This window comes from Acinonyx jubatus, chromosome B4, assembly GCF_027475565.1.
Source record: "Acinonyx jubatus isolate Ajub_Pintada_27869175 chromosome B4, VMU_Ajub_asm_v1.0, whole genome shotgun sequence".
NCBI classification, from domain to species: domain Eukaryota; kingdom Metazoa; phylum Chordata; class Mammalia; order Carnivora; family Felidae; genus Acinonyx; species Acinonyx jubatus.
In genome coordinates this window covers 97,934,404-97,954,727 of record NC_069387.1, presented here as the reverse complement: position 1 = coordinate 97,954,727, position 20,324 = coordinate 97,934,404, and the positions used below count along the sequence as shown (strand labels likewise).

General features: G+C 43.3%; 1 long non-coding RNA gene across 1 annotated transcript in view; it reads left to right on the top strand.

The window, feature by feature from the left end:
* The first annotated feature begins 641 nt into the window (after positions 1–641).
* LOC113602812 (uncharacterized) overlaps positions 642–20,324 on the top strand; it is a 41,752-nt gene continuing 22,069 nt past the window's right edge. The window contains exon 1 of the long non-coding RNA XR_008300359.1: positions 642–9,711. This is a non-coding gene — a long non-coding RNA (uncharacterized LOC113602812). The remainder of the gene's footprint in view (positions 9,712–20,324) is intronic.

Below are 20,324 nucleotides of genomic sequence, written 5' to 3'. Positions count from 1 at the left end.
ATTATGGCCTTCTCTCCATGTTGTTTTGTAATTAATTCTTCATGCTACCCCAGGATTTTGTTCAGTCTTTCTGAATATTCCTATTTCCTCATAAAATTTTCACTATGAAAAACCACCTAAAATTCTCATAATCGGAAGAGGGATATACTCTTGTCGGTTTTCCAACATACTTACACGTCTGTTGTTTTGCAAACGTCTTGTTAAATCCCACAGGGCTCCTCTCTAGTCATTGTCATCACCCTTCGCCCACAGTGCCTCAGCTGGGAGGCTATGTCAGGCAGGACTTCTTACTGGGTGGTGTAGTGCCAGAACCTGGAGTCACCCCATCAGCGATCGCATAGTTGGAGGGTGGGTGGGTGAGAGTATGGATGACACAGTATCTTTTTTTTTTAACATTGTATTTTCTTCTCCACAAAAAAAGTGATAGAATCCATTAAACTGGGAAAAATGTTTAAGAAAATAAAAATCTTTTTTAAAATCCTTCATGAGTTTTTATAAAATGCAACTCCCAAGTGCACTAGGGACCTTGAGGCTAAAGTACGCCCTCTACCTGGACTTCAGGCTCTGGGGACGGTGTGTTCATTGAGCCAGGGCAGGGATTTGGGGGGTTGGGGAGGCCTAGCCACCCAGCCTGGGCTGACCCTGCCATCTCAGGTGAGGTGAATCCCAATGATGAACAAGCTTTTGGTGAAAATAGGTTGTTTCTGATGGAGAGGATGTGGAGAAACGGGAGCCTTCTTGCACTGTTGGTGGGAATGCAAACTGGTGCAGCTGCTCTGGAAAACAGTGTGGAGGTTCCTCAAAAAATTAAAAATAGACCTACCCTATGACCAGCAATAGCACTGCTAGGAATTTACCCAAGGGATACAGGAGTACTGATGCATAGGGGCACTTGTATCCCAATGTTTATAGCAGCACTTTCAACAATAACCAAATTATGGAAAGAACCTAAATGTCCATCAACTGACGAATGAATAAAGATGTGATTTATATATACAATGGAATACTACTTGGCAATGAGAAAGAATGAAATCATGCCATTTGCAGCAACGTGTATGGAACTGTAGGGTATTATGCTAAGAGAAATAAGTCAGTCAGAGAAAGACAGATACCATATGTTTTCACTCATACGTGGATCTTGAGAAACTTAACAGAAGACCATGGGGGAGGGGAAGGGGAAAAAATTACAGAGAGGGAGGGAGGCAAACCGTAAGAGACTCTTAAACACTGAGAACAAACTGAGGGTTGATGGGGGGTGGGGGAGAGGGGAAAGTGGGTGATGGGCATTGTGGAGGGCACCTGTTGGGATGAGCACTGGGTGTTGTATGGAAACCAATATGACAATAAGTTATATTCAATATAAAAAAAAAGAAAAGAAAATAGGTGGTTCCTTGAGAGTTCATTTCCCCAGGGTTTCGGCATGAAGCCACCTCAGCTACAAACACAGTCTCACTGGTGTCTTTGTCTTGATTAAAGATGAAAACCCAACTTAAACACATTCCCAACCTGCTTGGGGGATTCTCCCCATATAATGCCTTCTTTTACCTTTGTGCAGATGGAATAGATGGAAATAATCACTCTCCTTGGGAGACACTTTGGCAAGTGGTCCTTAGCATGGAATTGCCTCTCTCCCTCTCTTCAAATATAACTCATTCTTGTGGGATTTTTTTTCTTAGCTCAGGCTGCTATTAAATTAGCATAGAGTGGCTTATGAACAACAGACATTGTTTCTCACAGTCCTGGAGGCTGGGAGGTCCCAGACGAAGATGTGGATGGATTCTGCGTCTGGTGAGGGCCCTCTTTTTTTGCTTGCAGATGGTTGTCTCCTTGCTGTGTCTTCACACGACAGAGAGAAAGATCACCCCTTTCACGTCTCTACTTGTATGAGCACTAATCCCACTCACAAGGGCTCCACCCTTATGACCTCATTACCTCGCAAATGTCTCACCTTCAAATGCTGTCACGCTGAGGATTAGGGCTTCCACATATGAATTTGTGGGGAGACGCAAGCATTCAGTCCGTAGCAGAGTTTATTCCTGAGTTACAAAAACTCAAGACAAAACAAAACAAACCCAGAGCTCTGAACAGATAAGAGACTCTCAGCGGGCTAAGGCCATGGGGGACATGGAGATCCATGAGGTGACGTGTATTTGACTACCTGCCCTGTTGGCTCTCACACCTGCTGCATCACTGTCTGTGGTTGCCCTGGAGACCCAATCATTTGAAGGCTTTGTGGGAGGCATGTTAAACCATATAGGCAGTCAGAGCAGCATTTAGGGTCACATGTGACGCAGGACTCCTTTTTCATGTCAAATTTTGTTTTACACACCTGTTGTTAGGGCATGATATCTACACGGAGTGGGGATGATGTCTGCCACAGCAGGTACCAGGCTAAACACCTCTCAGGAGGATCACAAATGAAGACAAACTGGGTCCATTAAGTTGTTTTTTTTTTTTTTTAATAAATGATTCTCCTACTTCCCCTCCCTTGGGCTTTTTTTAATTAGTCTGTCATACTATTAGCATCTGTCTTACTTTCTCCTTTAGGACAAAGAATAAAGTCAGTTGCTTTAGAAGAAAGTATAAACATCTTGCCAAACAAAGAGGAAAACTGAGCTTTTTGGAATGTGCATGGCCCAATTAAATGGGAAAAAGTGGAGCTGACCCCAAGTCATGGAAACAGTAGTTATAGAATGGATAAACTCTTCAACAGGGAAATCTTAGACTCTGTCTGGTGTGGGCATCATCGCATAAACGTCTCCCATAAGCCACACACACACCACTTAGCCAAATCCAAATGAGATTACGATGCTTGTAGGGAGCTTGAATCTATGTACACAACCTATAAACAGACTGAATACTGTGGGCCAACTGTGTTGTTAGAGAGTTCCTCTAAAACAGTGGAGGTAGGGTCTGAGATTATTCGCCACTGCAAGGGTATAGGTGGGATATGGGGAATGGAAGACTTTCCAAGAAATCTGCTTTTACTAAGAGGGGTCCTCCTCTAGGCCTCTCTCTGGAACAAACCTCCTGCCATGACCTGTGGTGGTTGCAGGGACAACTCACCTAAAATAGGATTGAGCCTAGAGCAGAGCAGTCTGTGGAAGTAACACAGAGTGTGTGGCAGAGAGAAATAGCTAAACCAGGCTGTTTGTTTCAAAGTGCTGAAATTCTCTGGGCTGCCTGATGAGCAAAGTGCAGTAAACCTAAGGGATTTGGCCTTGGCTGGAATTGATCAGACATGTGTTGCACACAATGGCAAATAGGTTTTTACCGGCACTGTAAGCCTACCCAGTTCATAAATGCTCAGTGGAGTATTGCGTTGAGGAGGATCCCGAGGCTGTATCGAGCCCAACGGGAAAGAGGGCTGTGAACAGTGTGGCAATATCTACAATGGACCAGGGATGGAAGAGTAATGGCCAGGTGCCATATACCTACCATCTCTGAACCACACACTGATACTGAAAATTTTGGGTCTAGAAAAATAGGTTGGAATTGAGTCATGGGAAACTTTGAATATTAGACCAAAGAGTCTGGCCTTTATTTTGAGAAATGTTGTGGTTCATTTGTTCAGAACAGTAGTTCTAAAAATAGGGAATGTAAATGCCTTGAGCAAGATTCATTCTCTCCACTTGTCAGCAGGCCTACATTGCTCCCTGTTGTCCTAAACATTCAGTCACATCTTACACTTAAATCACCTGAAGGTATTTGAGTTTGCAGCCCTGTTGCAGGAGTTGGAGAATAGTTGATGGATCGTGAGTTGGAAAATGACATGCTCAGAACATACTTTAGGAAGATTATTCTTGCAGAGATGTGAAAGATGGATTGGAGGGGGGAAAAGGACAGAAACTTCAATACTAGTTAAAGAAGTCCCTGGAACCTTCCATCTAAGAGTTATACATGCATACCTAACCTAGAACTGTGGAAATAAAAAGTGATCTAAGAGATGTTGTAGAAGTTATATCAAGGTGTAGGTCGGGTGTAGGAGATGGAGAGAAGAGAGACTTCAAAATGATGTCAAAGTATACACCTGGGACTGATTGGAGACTGGCGATACCATTCACAGAAATAGGGAATTCAAGTAGAAGAATAAATTTAGACTGGAATGTGGAGAAGAAGCAGATGAGCAGGTGAATTTTAGCACCCAGTTATTTTTCTGATGCTGTTACTGTTACAGATGGTCTTGCTCACAGCACATTTCCTTGAGAAAAGCTGTTGGTTGAACATGGTATCTTGTTTTATCTTTCCTAAGACTAATGGAGGGAATCCGATTTGGACAGCTGGCTGAGGTTAAAGGTTTAGTCTGTGGCCATGGAATGAAGCCATATTAACTGGGATGAAATCTGTGCCCTTGACCAGAAGAGCAAAGGACTAACTGGTAATCACCTTCAGCCATTTCTGTTACGGCATCTAATCAGGTATTGGCTTCCTGTCCTCAACACTTTGCCAGCTGGATGGTCACCTTGCCTTATTGCCTGGCACAAGTATGGATGGATGTCCCACTGTTGCACTTGTTTGATGCTTCATCCCTCTTGATCCAGTAGGAGATTGATTGGATGAGCATGATGGGGAAGTATGCTAGGTCGATAAGTGTGGGTGCATACGGTCTTGCTAGATGCTTAGTTTTTCACCCTCCTGTCCATCCAGTCTCTGAGATCTGCTTCATGATGCCAGATGGTGAGTTTGCTAATGGTACTTGCTACACATCTCCCACCCAGCATCTTCTCACTGATGCTTGATGCCAAGACCTATTCTCACCTGGCTCTGAGTCCTGGTTCAGTTATCAGCTAACTTAGTGGCTTGGTATGACCTTTTTATTGTTTTTCATGATCCATAGGTTGACTGGGGTTCAGGTAGATGTCTCACAGGATGCTCACAAAGCTGTGGATGGGGCTGGAATATCCAAGAGGCTTCATTCACATGTCTGGCCCTTTGACAAGGACAACTGGAAGCTGGAGCCCATAAGCCGAGCTACTGATGGCTGAGTCTCTTGCTCTCACTGTGTAGTCTCAGGTCTCTCCTTTTCCCTGTGGCTCCTTCACATGGTCTCTCCAGCAGTAGCAGGTTGGCTGAACTTCTTACATGGCACCGAGGGATTTCCAAAGCACAATTCAGAAGCTGTCATGGCTTCTGATGACTTAGGCCCAGAACTGGCACAGAGTTGCTTCTGCCTCGTATTGGTCAAACCAAGTCATGCAGCCACCCTAGATTTAGAGTGGGAAGGCACTATGCAAGGATGTGAATATTGGGAGGCACAACTGACAGGCCATTGGATGTCCCCACTTCTACCTCAGAATAAAGTCCTCTGGGGGCGCCTGGGTGGCTCCATCAGTTAAGTCCAACTCCTGATTTTGACTCAGGCCATGATCTCATGGCTTGTGAATTCAAGACCTGCCTAGAACTCTGTGCTGACAGCATGGAGCCTGCTTGGGATTCTCTCTCTACCCTTCTCCCCTCAAAATAAATAAATAAACATTAAAAAAAAAAAAAGAATACAGTCCTCTGAGGACCTCTGTGAACTACCTCCCACAGTGTCTGACCTCAACTCCATCCTCCCTCCTTCCCTCACTTCTCTCTAGCTCCTCTGGCCCCCTTCAGCCTGAGACAGATGGAAGGAAGCTTTCAGTGAGGTATTGGCGGGAGCCTGAGTGAGTCTTGCCAGACATGTAGGAATCATTTAGGTAGGCAAGTAATGGTAAGGGAATACCAAGAGAGGTTAAAACATTTAAGAGCGCTGAAGATTTTGAAAATTACCAGTCATGTGGTGAGAACATAGAGTAAGTAATGGTGTATTGTGGAAGATGAGGCTAAAAGAGACAAGGAAGAGCCAGCTGACATAAAATTATGTGTCGAGCCAAAGAATTTCAGTTTGGTTCCTTAGGTATTAAAGAGTTGTAGGTAGGAAACACTTGATTGGATTTGAATGTTAGAAAGAACACTCTTTGGGATTTTGGGAGATGCAGTAGAGACTGTAGAGATTTAAAAAACAGAGATACCAATTAGGAGGTTATTACAAACTATCAGGAAAGACATGTTGAAGGTCTTAGCAAGGCTATCCCTAGAGTGCATGAGTCCCTGGGCAAGATATTTTGGGGGAACCCTGTCTATATAAAAAAATTGATTAAAAATGTATTACCAAGCTTATGAGTCCATAAAAGATGATTAACTTATGGTTTAAGAAATGGGTGAAGTAGAGATTCTCATAATTGTTTTCTATCCAATCAGTGCATAAAAAGATTCTTTCTAGTATCCTGGGCCCCATCTGCTCCTATTCAGGTTTAGGAAGTATCTCTTCATGCTCTGTTGTGTTGAATATGAGGTTCTTGGCTAATTTATATCTCCCATGGCAAGAAAGGGTAGCAACACAGTTCTTACAATGTCATGGCTCTTGGTGAGCTGTTTATATAGAAGTAATACAGATCTTTTTTTTATTATTTAACTTTTTGAAATGTTTATTTATTTCTGAGACACAGAGACAGACAGAGTGCAAGCCGGGGAGGGGCAGAAAGAGAGGGAGACACAGAATCTGAAGCGGGGTCCAGGCTCTGAGCTGTCAGCACAGAGCCCAATGCGAGACTCGAACCCACAAACTGTGAGATCATGACCTGAGCCGAAGTCAGATGCTTAACTGACTGAGCTACCCAGGCACCCCAATACAGATCTTTTTATTCCTATAATTCATCAACATCAGTTATTTCATGCCTGTTACATCATCACTCATGATGTGACATCATCCATTGTGCTGCTCTGAATACTGGCTTGCAATGTTTCTGTCATGGGTTGTTATTCTGTGTCATTGGCGATGACCACAAATGCAAGTTTTGCTCAAGGTATGCACAAAAATGTGAACGATAATTTGTTTTCTGCTCATATTAAATTTGTTGATAAGAATTTTATACCTTAAATGTAAAATAGCACATATTTTAACCATGCCTTCTCTTGAACTCTTTAGGCTGTAACCCCTGCATTCCTAGAATGTCATCTCTTTTAGTGTTGATCCCACTCCTGTCTTCCACCACCACCTGCAAAGAGGATAGGAGATGAGCCTCCGAGCCTGTCGGGAAGAGCATAGTCCCAATAGCCATGCAATGTCCATCCCTCATCTGGCAGGCCTTAAGAACAACCTGGGAGAGCACAATGCCACCATATCAATCCAAAGGAGAGAAAGGACATTGATCAGAAGGCCCAGTGTTATTGCACAGCAACAATTTCAAAAGCCCTTGGAGGAGACAGGCCTGGCCATTACTAGGAGACTCTCTGACACGTGGTGCAGAACCTGAAAAAGGAACAGGGCAACTGCCTTGGATGCCAGAAGCAAGAGAGGTCGGGGGTAATGGATTCCTGCCACCACTGCCAATAACCTTGGATGCTGGGACCAGGGATGGACTGCAGTTGGAGCATAGATACTCAGGAGCAAAAGCACGGGCTCACGTGGGCAGTTCAAGCCCAAAGACAGGCAGTGGACTGTCAGTAACCAAAAATCCTGAATTCTTATGTCTGCTGTTAGTGTCCGTAACTGAAAATTAGAGTACCAGCGCTATTCTGGCAACAGAGTCTTGAATGATCCTGTGAAGGAAATACTGCACTGGCCAGTAGGAACATTCTGCCTGTTGGGCTGCACTTCTGGAACTGAGACCCAGCCATGTGCCCCAGAACAGTCCCGCAGTGGCTGGCTCCAAAGTCCTTTGGGACAATTGGCTGCCAACCGCACACACCGGGTAGAGTTACAGAGAGCTCTCTGAAGAGGAGAAACAGGGACCAGGAAGCGTGTGGGCTAAGAACGCCAGTCCTAGGTACTAGAGGAGACTCAGAAAACTTTGAGGCCTTTGAGGAAGGCCCTTTAAAACACGTGGCCTGTTTTGTCACAGGACCTTAGACAGGTGGCCTGCTTACCCATGTCTAAGAGCAGTTCTTGCAGTTTTAAAGGGCACCAGAATAAATACGTGGGGTTCATTTGAGAGACTCTTAGAAGATGCTAAGGGAAGTGACCATAACAATGATTGCCAAACTCTTCTCCACATCCTGAACATAAATATTTTTTCAAACAAATCTTCTATGGAACACCAAACATCTGTGTAAAACAGATACAAGCTCAGATGTGGTAGATGAAGTTGGGACATGAGGCGTCAGAATCTAGCTGACAGCCCATGTTCAGTATTCCTACCCCCGAGACACCTAGGAAGACCTCAGGGCTCCACGGAACACAGTTTGAAACCCACGTATGTAAAGAACAGACTGGGGCGCCTCGGTGACTCAGTTGGTTAAGCGCCTGACTCGACTTTGGCTAAGGTCATGACCTCACAGTCTGTGAGTTCGAGCCCTGTATCAGACTCTGCACTGACCGTGCAGAGCCTGCTTGGGATTCTCTCTTCCTCCCTTTCTCTCTGCCCTTCCCCTGCTCATGCTCTCTCGCTCTCAAAATAAATAAACTTAAAAGATAGAGTAAAGAAGAGGCTGCTGGTGGATATTAAGGCTGACTTGCTGTTCACCCCACTATGAAGATTGCAGCCACCTGCTAATATCTCCCCGTGGTGCTTTCTAATCTACTTTGAAAGTTTCTAGAAGAACTTAAGCCACTTAAAAAAAAAAACAAAAACAAAACACTTTTTCAGGGCTGCCTGGGTGACTCAGTTGGTTGAGCATCAGACTCTTAATTTTGGCTCAGGTCATGATCCCAGGGTTGTGGGTTCAGGCTCCGTGCTGAGCGTGGAGCCTGCTTCTCTCTCTCTCTCTCTCTCTCTCTCTCTCTCTCTCTCTTTGCCCCTCTCCCTGGCTCACACTCTCTTTCTAAAATTAAAATAAACAAATAAACAAAACCAATGCTTTCACTTCCTCTTTTTCCTGAGGAATCCAATTAAAATCTTTATTAAAGTCTTGCTGTTCTTCCCTGCTTGCAACCCTTGCTATATAAGCCCATACAAAAAACCTAGGGAAGAGAGTTGTTATTTACAGATAAGTTATTACGACTCCAAAAAAAAAAAAAAAAAAAAAAAGGAAATACCAAAAGAAAATAGTCCACGCGAACCCTTACAACCCAACTGAATCAGAGTAAGTATCCCAGTAAGTCTCAAACACCTGTGCTTGGTTCTGTGTTGAGGAGGGTGTCCTTGCAATTCTATTGAAGACTCACTTGGAAATGATTTATTTTTTCTGGAAGGTCATGCAACTTCTTTTTTCCAGAATCCCTTTACCAAATGGCTCCAGGAGCGTTTCACTGTGTTCCGGAGAACAGTAAAGCTATTGTGCCTTAAGCTGGAATGACTAACAGCGAAGGAGGCCGACCTTCCTGCCCTGAACCAGAGATAAAAGGGCTGCTTTGAAATTCTGGCTGTCCAGTTGACAGTATTTTCATTATTTCTGTGAAGCCTGACACTGGAAATCTTTGATGGGAGGAGCGCTTTGTGTCCTGCACGCAGGGCAAGTCAGCTAACATCGTGCATATGCTACCTGTCCCGACACTTCCAGAGGCTAACGGCTGATGACCTATATAAAGGAGACTTCACTACAGATGTACAGACAAAACCCAAGCAGTCTGCGATGATATCAGACCGAAACTGCCCCCTGAAGAAAATGTGAACAGCCGAGAGGAATCTGTTTCAGCGGCCTGCAAGCCAAGGTCTGTCTAAAAATTGAGAGGAGGGACGCAGAGAGTGAAAATCGCAACAGAAGCGGGCCTACTCCGCTGGTAGACGGAGTGAGTTCACGGAAGAGGTACTTACTGCCTGTTGTTCACTTCCGGGGTTGAGTGCTTGCAAAGCTACCCCTGATGTTTTCAGTCCCATGTCTTACCAATCCTGGAAAAGGTTCCTCAGTTGTGCACACTGGCCCTCCTTTTCCTTCCACCACCACCTGCGGGTCCCCTTCATTATCAACTCACGCATTTGACCATCCGTCAGGACACAGTTCGGTGTCACAGCGTCACCTCCTCTGAAAGCTGCTTGTTCCTTTTATGCAGGATTAAGCTGTGTTACCACCATGAGCCTTACTTTTTTTATTTCTTTTACAGTTTATGTATTTATTTAAAAAAATTTTTTTTAACGTTTATTTATTTTTGAGACAGAGAGAGACAGAGCATGAATGGGGGAGGGGCAGAGAGAGAGGGAGACACAGAATCGGAAGCAGACTCCAGGCTCTGAGCCATCAGTCCAGAGCCCGACGCGGGGCTCGAACTCGCGGACCGCGAGATCGTGACCTGAGCTGAAGTGGGACGCTTAACCGACTGAGCCACCCAGGTGCCCCTGCATTTATTTTTTGAGAGAGAGATGGAACAGGAACAGGGGAGGTGCAGATAGAGAGGGAGAGGGAGGATCGCAAGCAGGCTCCACGCTGCAGAGCTCAGCACAGAGCCCAATGTGGGGCTTGAACTCATGTGACCTGAGCAAACTCAAGATTTGGTCACTCAACCAGCTGAGCCTCCCAGATGTCCCACCACCATGAGCTACATGTAAACCTTAGCTTTATACATTGTACCTTGCACTCTCTTGTGCTGCGTATTTGAAATTTTTTTTAATGTTCACTTATTTTTGAAGGAGAGAGAGACAGAGCATTAGCCGGGGAAGAGCAGAGAGAGAGGGAGAGACACAGAATCCGAAGCAGGCTCCAGCCTCTGAGCTGTCAGCACAGAGCCCGATGCGGGGCTCAAACTCACAGACTGTCGGCTCATGACCCGAGCCGAAGTCGGACACACAACAACTGAGCCACCCAGGTGCCCCTGTGCTGTGTATTTTAATGAGATGATCCTTGCAGACACAAATTCTGTCTTATTAACACTTGATTCTCTGACAGCATCAGCACAGCACTTGACTTTTCTGGATTTTCCAGTCTTTGGACATTAATTTAAAATGCCACATACATGGTAGATTTCAAAACAATGGATACGTTTATTGGCCGTTTTGATGATCTCTTTTGTGAAGTACCTGTCCATGTCTTCTGCTTACTCTTCTCTTAGGTCACTTGGCTTTTTCTTAATGATTTATGGGATTCTTTATATATTCTGGATGAGAATTCTTTGTGGTTATAAGTATTGCAAATACCTTCTCTCACTCTGTGGCTTTTCTTTTCATTCTCTTAATGGTGTCTTTCGGTGAAAAGACAGTCCTAAATTTACTATAGTCCAATTTATCATCTTTGGCTAGTGTGTTCTTTATGTCTCAAGAAATGATTGTTTAGCCCCAAATCTAAAGATAGTCTCCTAAATTTTCTTCTAGAAGCATTATTTTTTTTTCACATTTACATAATCAGATGTGATCAACTTTTTCTAGACAGGCATGTAAATATCTATGGCTCTCCAGGTCACCAACGTTCAGCCTACTTCTATTTACAAATACATAATAATACCCTGTGTAAGTTCTCAAACATTTACCTTTAATATCTTAAATGAGAATACTAGTCAAGTCGATACAGTTTCTTATACTGTATTTACTTCTCTGGAAGCCCTTAGACTAGGAAAGACAGAAGAGATCGTCTGCCAAAAAAAATCTGGTGTTCAACAGTGCCAGGTTTAAATCTCAGTGCTACTTTTTAGTTGTTTGTGATTGTGGGAAAGTTACTTAATTGCCTTCAGCTGTGGTTTCTGATCTAGAAGATGTGTATAATAGTAGCTAAGATATTGGAGTGTTAACCATGTGCCAGGCTCTGTGCCAAGTGCTTTACTTGCATAATATCATGTAAGCCTCAAAGCAACTCTATCAGTTAGGTGCGGTTAATATCATATCCTATCCTCTTTGCAGATAATAAAGCCACAGAGCGAAATCAGTTGGTGGATTCAGGATTTTAATCCAGGCAGGCTGACCCCAGGGCTCGTGTATGTAAACACTGTGCATACTTTCTCCCTATTGAAAAATCAAAAGCCATGTTCTGACTATAAAATGAGATAAGCCATGTAAAATGCTTAATGAACTCAGTGCCTAGACTCTGTTAAGAACTTAATATATTAGGATTTATGAATACAATGATAATCAAAGAATTAATTTGTATTATCCTCAACCCTAGGCTCTTTGAAAGCTAGAACTGCATTCCCTCTCCACTCCAGGAAGTGATATAAGGAAATCTTTTGTTGCCAGTGAGAAAATGATGGATATCACATGCTGATGTGACTGGAGTTGGAAATACTGATTGCACCACACACAGTATCATAATTTCAATGAATTGCTTAACCTTCCTCCCTCCATTCTGCCAATCCTTCCCTTCTTTTTCTACCCAGTCAATATTTACTGAGTGCTTAGTCTGTGCTAGACCTGTTCTAGGAGCCAGTGACACAGCAGTGAACACAGCAGTCAACCTCTCTGCCCTATGAAGCTTACATTCTGGTTGGAGAAGATAGAAAATAAATAAATAAATCAGTAACTGTAATATTAATAAGTTCTATGAAGATAAATAATGCATGTTAAAATAATAGAGAGTGAAGAGGCAGGGAGCAAAAGGAACTTATTTATGGATAGGGAGATCAGGCAGGATGCTTTCTGAGGTGACATTTGAATAGACACCAAAAGAGGTGAGGGGGAGAGTTATGAGGATACTTGGGGGCAGAGGGTTGCAAGTAAAGAGAACAGTAGTTTCAGGGGCCCTGAGGTGGGAATATATCAGAAACATTCAAGGAGGGGTGCCCTGGTGGCTTAGTCAGTTAAGTGCCTGACTCTTGATTTCAGCTCAGATCATGATGTCTTGGTTCGTGAAAATTGAGCCCCACAGCAGGCCTGCTTGGGATTTTCTCTCTCCCTCTCTCTTCACCACCCCCTACCCCCACTCTTGCGCGTGCACACACACACACACACACACACACACACAACTCTCTCTCTCTCTCTCTCTCTCAAAATAAATAAACACTAAAAAACAAAAGAAATATTCAAGGAATAGCAAGGAGGCTGATATGCCTGGAGTGGAGTGAGCATGGCAGTAAATGAGATCACAGAAGTATGTGGGGTCAGATCATGGAAGGCATTAGGCCTTTGGTAATGGAGGATATTAGTGACAGGTAGTTTTACATAGTAATTAAGAACATAGTTTCTGTCAGCAAATTCTCTAACTTCAAATACTAGTTTTATTTTTGTATGACCTTGAGCATTATGGCTCCTCCTTGTGCCTCATCTGTACAATGGGTACACTTTGTGCCTTATCTGTACAGTTTCCTCACCTGCAAAAGAGTATTAATAATATCAAATTAGGCCTGAGCAAATTCTGTTGTTTTTTTTGTTTTTGTTTTTGGTTTTTTTTTGGTATCCAGGTAAAGAGCTGAAACTGAAGCATTTTTTTTGAACTTCTGATCCATGGAAAGTAGTAAGCCTTCACTCACATAAATACCCAAGATGGACTTTTTATTAACTATACTGAGGGTGGTGTTTCAGACTTCTATCATGAAATAATTAACAAAAGAGTATCAGTGATAGCATTTCACTAGTCAGTGATAGTACTGATCACTAATAGCACTGATAACTTATTACAATGGCTAATCAGTGATAGTATTTCAATCAAAAAATGACTTTCATGTTACCAATGAGTTTCCAATGAGACTTAAAGATAGGTATGGTTCTGAACACACATCAGACTCAGAGCAGAATGAATTTCTCTTGGACTAATTCAAGGCATTTAGTCAGGATGGCTCAAGTACTGTGAAGGGAGACAAATCTAGGCCACAAGGATATAGCCTATAAAGGAAGACAGGCTTTGATGGAATCACATCAGATTAGTGTTCTAATATGCAGTACAATTAGATATCAGGTCTAGACTCTTCTGAAAACAACACAGGCAGACAAGTACGGTAGGCCAAGACTTTAATTCAGAGGGTAGAAGGAGAATAAATGTTTTGTGGGGTTGTCCTTTCTTAAAAGGGTGACCTCTATTACAAAGTATGTGTTGAGAGTGATACACATTTAGCAGTGCCAACATCTTCAGTGGCTTCGATTCACTTCCTAAAGCGGAGAGAGACACGCAAATAAAGAGGAATTGGGGTTTATTTGGACTCCTTGTTTCCAAATAGAGCATATTCTGCATTTGTATCTCTTACTGCCTTAGTTAGCCATTAGCCCAAGACCGAAGAGCTTATTTTTCCCTCCGTTGTGGTAAGTAAGCTAATGGTTTGGACAGCATCCTCTAGGTCACATTCCTAAGAAAGGCATGGTCGTGGGTGTAAGAAGTCTTGCTCCATTTTTGTGTATTCGACCATCACTTTGGAAAACATCCACCGTGTTGGCCATGTGAAGCTCAGAGTTCCACCCTTCCCGGTGTCTTTGATCTTCCCTCAACAGGTTCAAGGGCAAGAAGCATCACTGTGACAGGTTTCTGGGGGGTACAATGTCATTGGAAGTGTTTAAATTAGTCTGCTTTGGGGAAAATGTTCTGCTGATACTGACTCTGTGGGTGCCTTTCATCCCAAAGGGCCAGATAAGATGGGCCCAGAAGCTAAGTCTATAGGACAATGGGTCAAAGAATAAAAATCAGGGATGTTGTTGACAAGGAGATATCGCAGCTCCTCTCTATCCCCTCACATCCCCTCATTTCACTCCCATACTGTAGGCTCTGGATGCCTTTTCCTTGATAGCATCGAAATCTAAGACAATTGGCCTAAGAACTCAGGCTAGCCTGGCTAAATTACATTCACCGTTGCCTGTGGTCCACTCTAGGTCTCAAGGGTATGTGCTTGGGCTTGGGCCAGAGCCCGGCTAAATATAACACGCTTCATTGCCTGTGTCACTGTCTGTGTATGTATTTCGCTCTAGAACAGAATTCAGGTGTACAGGGTTTCTCAGCATGAATCCCTCCATCGCCCTACATTCCTAGCAGGTGGCGTAAATTTGGTGGCTCAAGAAAGCATATTCACTGGCAAGTAGAGCATTTGGGGAGTAGGTGTCCTCAGAGAGTGAGGGAAGGTTTGTAGGATTTGGTAGTAGCAGAAAAAGGGATTCTTTTGGGTGCCGGCTTGTCCAAGATTTAAAATGCTAGGCCAGCAACGCGCTGTGAGAACGAAGACCAGGGCATCAGGGAGGCTCTGACCGTCCCTAGTCTGGAGGCTCAGCCAAGGAACTGAAGCCAGGAGGATGAGCTCACCGTTGCCTTATTAATGTCCCATGTGTAATAAAAGTGGGTGGCAGAGCTCTCTTTCCAGAGAACACTATGTCTTATTGCTTAGTCAAACAAGGACAAGTACGTTTCAAATGTGTGACATTTAGGCAGGAGGCAGATACAGATCCACGGTCCTTTCTCTGCAGTTACAAAATCCCCAAAGCTCTGAAAAACAAAAGGGCTTTCTGTAAGTGCAGGGACAAAAGTCATCTGGGGGAGGTCATACAGTTCTGACCACTAGTTGTGTCTCCGAGCGCCTACCCATCACTATCACATCTGCTGTGGGCATTTTTGTTCCTCTGAAATTTGGGGTTAATTTCACTCTTGAAAATACCTAGACGGCAGATTTTTCTTAGGGGTCACCCAGAAGCTTCACAGCTATTTTCCTAGAGCTCTGGATATTTCTCTTCTTATTTGTCATAGGATCAATCCATGGAATGACAGTTCTGTAAAAATAAAGTCCACAACTGCCTTCTATTCTGTTATGGAATGCTCTGATTTAGGCATCAGGAGAACAGCCACCAAGCATGTTGAGACCTGCCTAGAAGGATCTCTGCCATTTCCTCAAAGCTCTGTTGAGTTACTTCCTGTATCATGCCATCGATGATCTATCCCAGCTCCGCTGATTTTCTGTTTTAGGGTTTCCTGCTATGTCCTTCATACCCACTTGCGAATATTGTGTGAGATTTTAAGCTGGAATAAATAGAAGGGCCTGTAGTGTGGAAACAGCGACCTTTGAAGTAATCGCACTGGTTTCTTTCTACTTATTTTCATGTGGATGCTAGAAATTTTAAAATTATATATGTGGCTTGTACTATATTTTTATTGGACAGAGCTACCATAGAGAGTTCTAGTTTTTTTTTTTTTAGTGAAACATATGTGTACATTTAAAGAATACTTAAATTTGAGGGGTTACTAACACCTTACATGCTTTCCCCTGACCCTCAAGGTCTCTCAGTAAGCAGCCTAAATCACCTCTTTGTTTACTAAAGACTACAAAGTCTGGAAGATTAAGGAGGACAGAAGAGAGTCGGAGAAAGAGAGGTGATCCCTGCTGACATTGTCCTTGTCATATGCCGTGAAGTGAGTTGGCCAAATGGTACTTATGGTTTGACATGTGAAAAGGAAGAAGACACCCAAGTTTCTAATCCTGGTGTCCTAGAATCTCTAATCTCTCTCTCCAGCTTCTGTCTTCTAGGAGAGAGGGGGGCTTTGAGATGGGAAGCCGAGCGGCCTTCAGCAGGACTAGGATGGGGTGCAGGGAAGCTGGCTCCTGAGAATAAACAGGAAAAGACAAAAACAAACAGAGAGGAGGCATTTGCTCAGACTCAGTGGCCACATTCATAGGAACCAGTGTGAGTCAGTGGGATCCAGAGAAAGTCAAGTCAGTGAGGAGGTTATAGAAGCCCCACCCCTCCACAGGGAACAGGGAGTAGAGTACATTGCTGACTTCAACTTGTCTTTGTTTTTTTTTGTTTTTTAATTTTATTTTTTATTTTTTAAAATTTACATCTAAATTAGTTATCATATAGTGCAACAATGATTTCAGGAGTGGATTCCTTAGTGCCCCTTACCCATTTAGCCCATCCCCCCTCCCGCAAACCCTCCTGTAACCCTCTGTTTGTTCTCCATATTTATAAGTCTCTTCTGTTTTGTCCCCCTCCCTGTTTTTATATTATTTTTGTTTCCCTTCCCTTATGTTCATCTGTTTTGTCTTTTAAAGTCCTCATATGAGTGAAGTCATATGATTTTTGTCTTTCTCTGACTAATTTCACTTAGCATAATACCCTCCAGTTCCATCCACGTAGTTGCAAATGGCAAGATTTCATACTTTTTGATTGACGAGTAATACTCCATTGCATATATATATACCACATCTTCTTTATCCATTCATCCATTGATGGACATTTGGGCTTTTTCCATACTTTGGCTATTGTTGATAGTGCTGCTATAAACCTTGGGGTACATGCATCCCTTCGAAACAGCACACCTGTATTCCTTGGATAAATGCCTAGTAGTGCAATTGCTGGGTCGTAGGGTAGTTCTATTTTTCATTTTTTGAGGAACCTCCATACTGTTTTCCAGAGTGGCTGCACCAGCTTGCCTTCCCATCAACTTGTCTTTCAATGCACGATGAACAGGAGGCTCTCCTCTAAGACTTGTCCCTGGAGGCAAAGTGGCAACACCAAAGTTATATTTCTCGAAGCAATGAGTCTTCAATTTTCCCTCTTGCTATTCACATGTTGTCATTTTGCCATTAAGGAGTAGAATGATGGGGCACCTGGGTGGCTGAGTAGTTTAAATGCCTGACTTTGGCTCAGGTCATGATCTCGCAGTTCCTGAGTTTGAGCCCCACGTCGGTCTCTGTGCTGACAGCTCAGAGCCTGGAGCCTGCTTCGGATTCTGTGTCTCCCTCTCTCTCTCTGCCTTTCCCCTGCTCTCTCTCTCTCTCTCTTTCTCTCTCTCTCTCTCTCTTTCAAGAATAAACATTAAAAAAAATTTTTTTTTAAAAGAAGTAGAATGAGGGGGGAAGTGGAGACTACAGAAACTCTCCTTGTCCTCCCACAGACAATGCACAAATAATTCTGAGCATTATTACTAACTGCCTTACACATAGTATCTTGGGACATTTTAGGGGAGGTGGAAATTTTTTAAATATCTTGCTTTGAACATAGTAATACAGAAATATCTATACAATTGATATCTCTAAACACCATGTAAATATGGAATCAGAAATTAAGAGAAAATTTCTACTTTAACTTATTGAAAATATCATTGAAACATTATGGTATTAAGATTTTAAGATGCTATTACTATTTTGGTATCTGATTTACTCTCTCTTTCCATGGTTTCTTTGTTACTTTAAGGTAAGATAATTGTGTAGTTTTCCCTGATATATATCATTCCAACACCAAGCAAATCTCTAATTCTCTGGCACCAGTTGGGTGTCCAACAATTCAACGAAATTCTCTCACAAACTACCCAGAGTTAGCATAGATCCCACAGGTTAAGAGCTCAGTCCCACAAGGCTGCCCATTTCAGACCCCAGCTGCAAATGGGGTCCCCAGCCTACCCATGCTTCCGCCTGGCTGACTACCAGTTCTGGGATTCCCACAATCCCTTCCCAGATTCAAGAATTCACTAGAATGACTTACAGAGCTCAGGGAAGTGTTTTATTCACTATTACTTGTTTATTATAAAGGACATAACTCAGGAGCAGCTAAATGGAAGAGATAAGATACACAAGGCAAGGAATGGGAAGGGGGGTGGTGTGGAGGTTCTATGGCATTCTGCCCTCCCTCACCTTGATGTATTCACCAACCAGGAAGCTCTAGGGACCCCATCATTTTGGTTTTTTATGGAGGCTTCATTTTGTAGGCATGATAGACTAAATCAGTAGTCGTTGGTGATTGATCTCAATCTCTATCCCCTTTCCCCTCCCTGGAGGGAGGGGTGGAGGCAGGGCTAAAAGTTCTAACCTTTTAATCACACAGCTGGTTTTTGTGGCAAACAGCCCCTGTGCTGAAGCTACCGAGAACCCCTCCATGAGTCATCTTATTAGCTTAAAAAAGGAAATTTTAAGAATTTTAAGAGCTCTGTGCCAGGAATCAGTGACAAAGACCAAATATTTATTTTGTATCATGCCCCCAAATGATCATGGTAAACAATACCAATCATTGACATTTGAGAACGTCAGACAGTATTCTGAGTGCATGCAGGTATTTGCTCACTGCTGTATGAGAGGGGCCTACAGGGTGAAGATGGAGAGAATGTGTAATCCTCAGAGAGTCTCTTCTAGTAGATAGATGGGGGAGGGGAGGCAAAGGAATCAGCATTTTTAATAAACACTCTAGGTGATTCTAAGTCAGGTGGTCCACAGATTTCTCCTTGGAGAGAGAAAATATACTCTTTTTAAAAATTGATTTATTTTGAGAGAAAGAGAGAGAGAGAGAGAGAGAGGATCCCAAGCAGGCTCCACACCCAGAGTGGAGCTTGACGCAGGACTCAATCTCATGACCATGAGATCATGACCTGAGCCGAAACCAAGAGTCAGTGCTTAACCCACTGAGCCATGCAGGCGCCCCAAGACAAAATATGCTCTTAAAGCAGTTTTGAACTGTTCCACTTTGTTTAGTCTAACACTTCAATAAGATCAAATGGTATGTTTTTATTCAGATTCAGAAATGTCTAATTTACATTCTCTAAAGCTGCCATGTCTAATGTTTGCAAAGATTTTATTCTAATGCTAATTCTGTGCCCTAGAACTCAATAGGCACTCAGGCCAATTTGGTTTCTGAAATGGAAAGAAAAGAAGTATCGAAAATCCCTAGTGCCCCGCAGACTTCGTCAAGAGTTACTCCTCTGCAATAAATCCAAAATGTAAAAGCAGAGCTCCTAAATCTCATCACTATTGACATTTGGGACTGGATAATTCCTCGTGGGGAGCTCTCCTGTGCATTGTAGGACGTTCGGCATCATCTCTGACCTCTATTCACTAGATGCCAGTAGTAGGCACCCATTTCCTGCCTCCAGTTGTGACAAATCAATAACATCTCCAGACATGGTTCCATGTTCTCTTGGAGGCAAAACCTGCTCCAGTTGAGAACCACTGCTCTAAAGGAAATCAGTGAGGCATCCTGTTATTACCTCCCCTCTGCATACTTCTCCCCCTTGGTTTTACGTCGTGGGGGAACTATGCTCTATGCAAATAACAGAGAGCTAGTTAAAGGTAACAGTGAGGTCAAGGCAAACAGCTGGATCTTCCTCTGGCCCACCAGGTGCCTTCTGGAACTCCAGGAAGTGTCCCTCAAGGGATAGGATGGTGTCAGAGAACTTTGCTGCCTGAACTCCCCACCCCCCCTCCCAGCTTTTAATGTGATCCTGAAATGGAGACGGAATCATTCTCGCCCATTTTTGTCACAACTGAAAGTTCCCAAATTAGACCACTGAAAGCATTACCTTGTCAATGGGAGCATTTCCAGGAGCAGTTTTCAGGTGTTGTGAGTGTGCAGGCCTGTCTGTAACTATTACCGTCAGAAGCAGGACCTGGGATTTCTGGGACCTCGGGGGATCCCAGATAAAAGACTTGAGAGCACAGGAGATATTGCCCGTGTTATTAATAGTTTGCCTCAAGTTGCTGAGACTTGTCCAAGCAGTCCCATCCTTGCAGGATAAATCCAGGTGGCCAGGCCACTTGGAGAAAGATAAATAACTGATCATTGATTTCACTAGAGATTCGGGAACTTTATGTGTAGCAAGGAAGAAGA